Source organism: Malania oleifera, chromosome 4, assembly GCF_029873635.1.
Source record: "Malania oleifera isolate guangnan ecotype guangnan chromosome 4, ASM2987363v1, whole genome shotgun sequence".
Classification (NCBI taxonomy): domain Eukaryota; kingdom Viridiplantae; phylum Streptophyta; class Magnoliopsida; order Santalales; family Ximeniaceae; genus Malania; species Malania oleifera.
Window position 1 is genome coordinate 120,393,587 of NC_080420.1, and position 6,216 is coordinate 120,399,802.

Below are 6,216 nucleotides of genomic sequence, written 5' to 3' on the forward strand. Positions count from 1 at the left end.
ATTTATACTTTTGATGATTTTTCTGTTTTGTTCATCCAAAAACCAATAGCCAAATTTCTCATCACCATAGCCAATGAAAAAAACATATTTTAGACTTTGTAGCAAGTTTACTATAAACATCAGAATCAATATGAACATAAGAAACTCAATCAAAAACTTTTAAATGAGAAAAGTTTACCTCTTTATTGCTCCAAACCTCTTCAGGAAGACTGGAATTCATGGGAACTGAAGGTCCTCAGTTTATCAAGTAAGTTGCAATACTAACAGCATCAGCCCATAAAGTTTTTGGTAGTCCAGCATGCAACCTTACACTTCTAGCATGCTCATTTAGAGTTCTGTTCATACGCTCAGCAACACCATTTGTTGTGGTGTCCCAAGAATAGTATTCTTCATCCTGATTCCATGTGTCGCACAATACTCACTAAACCCTTCATTTATGTACTCTCCTCCATTGTCTAACCTCAAACATCAAACCTGTCTCAGTCTCAACCATAATCTTCCACTTCTTAAAGGGCTGAAATACATTGGATTTATTTTTCAGAAAATAAACTCATACCTTTTTGATTGAGTCATCAATGAAAGTGATGTAATACCTTGATCCTCCAAGGGATGCAACCGGAGAAGGCCCCCACAAATTAGTGTGCACTAACTCCAATTTTTCAGTCTTCGGCGTCCTACCAATTTTTAAGAAACTCACCCTTTTTTGCTTTCCTAAGATGCAACTTTGACACAAGTTAAAATCAATGAACTTCAATTTTGGTAGTTTCCCTTTTGACAACAACATTTTCATCCCTCTCTCACTCATATGACCAAGTCTGCAGAGTTATAAGCTTGTATCAGAACTTGCTTCAGCATTTGCAATTATTTCTCTTGGACTTGAGGTCATGTATAAAGTACCAGACTTATTTGCACAAGCCAATACTCTAACTCCCTTTGTAACCTTCCAAGTGCCACCAGAAAACAACAATGCATGCCCTTCAACATTAAGTGGTCTGATAGAAATTAAATTCCTTCTTAGGTCAAGAATATGTCGTACCTTCTCCAGTAACCAAATAAACCTATTGGGCAACGACATTCGAACGTTTCTCATACCCACAACATCCAAAGCTGTACTATCAGCCAAATACACCTTACCAAAATCACCTGCAACATAGTTCTGTATGATTTCATGGTGTGAAGTGGTATGAAACGAAGCTCTTGAGTCCAAAAACCAATCATCAAGTGGACTATCTACTGCAAGAAGTAATGCATCATATACCTCCTCTGTTACAACATTAGTAGAATCATCTTCATTCTTCTTCTTGAGACTTTTGCATTGCCTCCTAAAGTGACATGTTTTCCTATAGTTCTAGCATTGTACTTGTTGTCTAGATCTAGATTTACTTTTGTTCCTATTAGAATTTATGGATTTTGATCTGCCCCGATTTAAATTTCGGTCATTACCTCTGCCTCTTGTCTCAAGGTTTACTGCAGAATTAGAGCCCGAGGTTTCACCTCATCTCTTCTACGAATCTCCTCTGTCAGAATTAAATCTTGTATGTCATTGTACTTCAGTTTTTATTTTCCTGTAGAGTTTCTTACTGTCATCCTCATTGCCTCCCAACTATTTGGCAACAAAGCCAACATGATTAGTGCACAAATCTCATAATCAAAATCAATTTCTACAAACGATAATTGATTTGTGATAGTGTTAAAGTCGTTCATATGTTGCGCTACTGATGCATTCTCTGTCATCTTGAAATTAAACAATTTCTTTATCAGATGTACCTTGTTATTTGCTGACGAATTTTCATACATACCAGACAAAGCTCTCATCATATCTGCTGTAGTTTTCTCCTTTACAACGTTGTGTGTAACAGACCTAGACATAGTTAATCTGATAACTCCCAGTACCTGTCTATCAAGGAGAGTCCATTCCTCGTCCTTCATAGTAGCAGGTTTTTCTCCTAGAAGCAGCAGATGCAACTTCTTCCCATAGAGATAATCCTCGATTTGTATCATCCAAAATCCAAAGTTTGTGTCATCGAACTTTTCTATTCCAAATACCTTTCCTGCTTCTTCTGCCATTGCTCCCACTTGAACCTAACCCTAAGCTCTGATACCAGTTGTAGGGAATTAACACGAAATTCCCAGATCTTGTGAGAAACAAAAAACAAAAAAAATAGAGAAACAATCCACACCAAAGAAAAAAAATAATCACATGTACAAGATAATATTTATGTGGTTCGGCAATTTTTCCTACGTCCATGGAGTTGCGGGGATTTCACTATGATCAAGAAGAAAAAAAAATAGAGAGTGCGGCAATACAATGTTTTCTCTCTTACTCTCAAAATGACGGCCAAACCTAATCACAAAAAAAAAAACAATAGTTTTATATGCTACGCACAGGGTTCCCAATGGACTACAAAATGGGCCCAAAAATTTTACTCCATGCACTAAGTCTTAGGATAAAAAACTCTCATTAAAAAAAAAACTATGCAGCATTAATTCGAGTCGGGTCATCATCCAGATCAAACGCAATTAGACTCCACAAAACCCAATAGTTTGGTTAATTGATGCAAATATCAACCAACAATTATCGTGAAAAACTCTAAATGCATGCATGGGTCATAAATTTCCATAACAAGAAATAGCCAGGTAAATAATTTACGTGTATAGATTGAGAAGTGTGGGATACTACTTTGGCTCGTGGGGCGCATGGGTATCTACATATGCATGCAATATGTATGTTAACATATAGAAATATACTATTCCCACATGTTTGTATATGCTTTCCAGCTTTTTATTTACGAAAGAAAAGAATAGAGTTGTGAAGAAAGAGGAGGGAAGAGGGTAAATAGAGTTGTAAACGCGGGAAGATGGAAGGATAAATCTCTCTCTCTCTCTCTCTCTCTCTCTCTCTCTCTCTCTCTCTCTCTCAAATTATCAAATGGTTATCCCACCATGGATATCAACGGCTCTAAACGGAGTGAACTCCCGAGCCACCACTCTGAATGAAAAGTTTCTTCCCGTCGGCATTCTCGTCTTCTTCGAGACAACTCTCCCATCCATCTTCCGCGTCGGTGACCAGAAATGCTCTTCGTTGAAGACTGGGATGCTCGGCTCCCTCCTAATTGTCTGCGTCGTCTTCTCCTTCGGCATTTATATTGCCACCCGATTAGGGTTACTGAGCCATGGTGATGAGAAGCAAGAAAAGGATCAACCAACAGTGAACGACAAGAAACTCTCCAAACTCAAGATCGCCGACTGGGCGTACGCAACGGCGTCGGCAATGGTGTTCTTATCGATAGCCTTCTCAGACAGCCGAGTCACCAAGTGTCTGTTTTCGGGAAGTGGGAAGGGAGTAGGTGAAGAGATCAGGAAGACTTTGCCATTAATAGTAGGTTCAGTTGCTAGTGCTCTGTTTATTTTGTTTTCTCCAAACAAGGAAGAGAAGAAGAAGGGTCAAGGGTCAACAGAAAGGGATCAAGAGTCAAAGGAAAACAAACCAGAGAAAGGAGAGGGTCAAGGATCAACAAAAGGGCGTCAAGAGAAGAAGGAAAACAAACCAAAGAAAGGAGAGGGTCAAGGGTCAACAGAAGGGGGTCCCGAGTCAGAGGAAAGCCGGCTAGAGAAAGGAGAGGGTCAATCGTTAGGGTTAGCAATGCACAAAACGAAGACCTTGGGAGGTCAAGAGTTAGACGTTCAATTACAAATTAAATTATCCGAGGTTAAACCATGACGCCAATTAAAAAAAAAACTCAGGTGTGGGAGATAACCACATATGTGCGTTTACACTAGTCTTCATTTCATTGAAAATGACATAATAATCCTAAGCACGTAAGTCCTATCTCTTATGTATTATTAATATTATACAATGTAAGAAATATGTAAATAAATAAATTAATGAGATATTCCTAAGTTAAATTGTGATATGATGACTCAATTCTAGTGTTTCTCTTTTATTGAATCACTTTCTTCTCAAGAATTAATCTTTTGTATTATAATTCTTGAATGTGAATCTTGAATTTAGATTGAATAATTCTTGCAATTCCTTGTTGCTTTAATATTCTTTGATTGATTTTTCTTTGCAACATCAAATTTCCAATGTGAAAGGTACTTATTGTAGTATTTTCAATCAGTTGTCATTACCTTTTAGTTTTAACCACTAGTGAGATCTCCTCGTCTCTTGTTATTTATTTTTTAATACTATTATTGTTATTTTTCCAATAATTGGTTAGCAGTGGTGATTTTGTATTTATGATTTGCAGGCTTAATATATACATTTTTGTGTTTTTCATTTGCAAATCTTGGAATATACAATTTTTTCCCAAAAAGTACGACTTTTTTTTTTTAATCTAATTTCCCTTATCAATGGTGTGACAAAGGATGTTATCATGGATTTCACTCGGAAGAGTCTGCCCCAACTGTGAAAGGGATGAGGAAGATAAGGATGTCATAAGGGAGAGAACTTGGGGATGAGTTTGGGGATTTTTTGGTCTTGAGAGGAAGTCAATGAGGATGTTGTGCTTTCCTTTGATGTGTTTAATTTCAAATTTATACTGTGAAAACCATTTTACCCATATAAGGAGTTGTCCTTGCGGTAGGTTCTTCTGCTTGATTTGAATCATCTTTGGAAAGGAGTATATATCCATCTCTATTAGAAAAGTATGTCCAATCAGATGGAATTCAAACTAATAGCCAACGTAAAACTTTATCAGATCTTATTATCATAAATTCTTACCAAATTCACCTAGGTCAAAGGAATAGACCGAATCAGTATAGAAGAGAGAAGGCTAATAAGTTAGCACAAGAAATTAAAATTAGATTAGCAACTTGGAATATAAAAAATCTTATGGGCAAAAGTATGGAAATAGTGGAAATAATCTTAAAAGAAAAATTAACTTAATCTGCCTTCAAGAAATGAAATGGGTAGGAGAGAAAGCTATGAAAATTGAAAAAGTAGGATTTAAACTTTGTTATAATGGAAAAGAGAAACAGAAAAATGGGGTGGGAATTATTGTATACAAAAATCTAAAAGATAATGTAGTAGATGTTAAAAGAATAGGGGATATGATCATTAAAATGAAGATAATTCTAGGTTTGGAAATAGTGAATGTCATTAGTGTGTATGCTCGCCAAATAGGCTTAGTAAGAAATCTTAAAAGATAATTTTGGAAAGATATGGATAGTATTTTACAAGGGATGTCAATGTTTGAAAAAATGTTCATAAGAGCTGATTTGAATGGACACATTGAAAAGGATAATATAGCTTATGACGAGAGGATACATGGAGGTCATGGATATGGAAATAAAAATGAGGTCGGTGGTACAATCTTAGATTTTTTCATGTCTTATGATTTGGTTATATTGAATACTTGCTTTATAAAAAGAGAAGAACACTAAATAACTTTCAAGAGTGGAAATAATACGAGTCAAATAGATTTCTTCTTAAGTAGAAATGGGGATCGTTTATCTTGAAAGATTGTAAAGTTATCTAAGGTGAAAGTTTGACTACACAACATAGAATCTTAGCAATGGATATACAAATTAAAAAATGGAAGAGAAAGATTAACATAAATCAATACAAAAGGATTAAATAGTAGAGCTTGAAAGGAGATAATATAGTAAAATTCAAAGATAAAATGATTAACGAGTGCGATTGAACTGTAGGGAATAAGATAGATGCAAATACTGTTTGGAATAAAATGACTAATTTTGTCATACAGATAGCAAAAGAGTTTTTAGGCGAGTCCAAAGAATAATTGTATTTAAATAATAAAAAGAAAGGAAAATGGAAACAGGAACGGAAGGAGGCAGTCGACGACGTTGCATTTTGGGATGGAATAATTCCAAAAAATTTTCCAAGCCTCATCGACGAACACAGGGGTTTCATCGATGAGGGTCCTTCAGGATCTCGTTGATGAAGTTCCGTCTCGTCGATGAGAAGATGCCGAGAGAGAATTTTTGGAAGTCTGAAATTCATCGACGAGGGTTAAGGTTTGTCGACGAGTCTTCTTCTTGGCCTCGTTGACGAAATGACTTGGCTCGTCAACGAAGGCCACAGTTTAAATAGGCCTAAAATCCATTTTTGGCCAAATTTTTTTGCGCAAAATCTCCCTCTCTCTCATCCTTCGGTTTCTCCTCCTTCTCTCTAAGATTTTGGGTCAGATTTTTTCCGATTCGACGATATGAAGCGACCACGATGCTCCTAGGAAAGTTCTCTACAAGTCTACC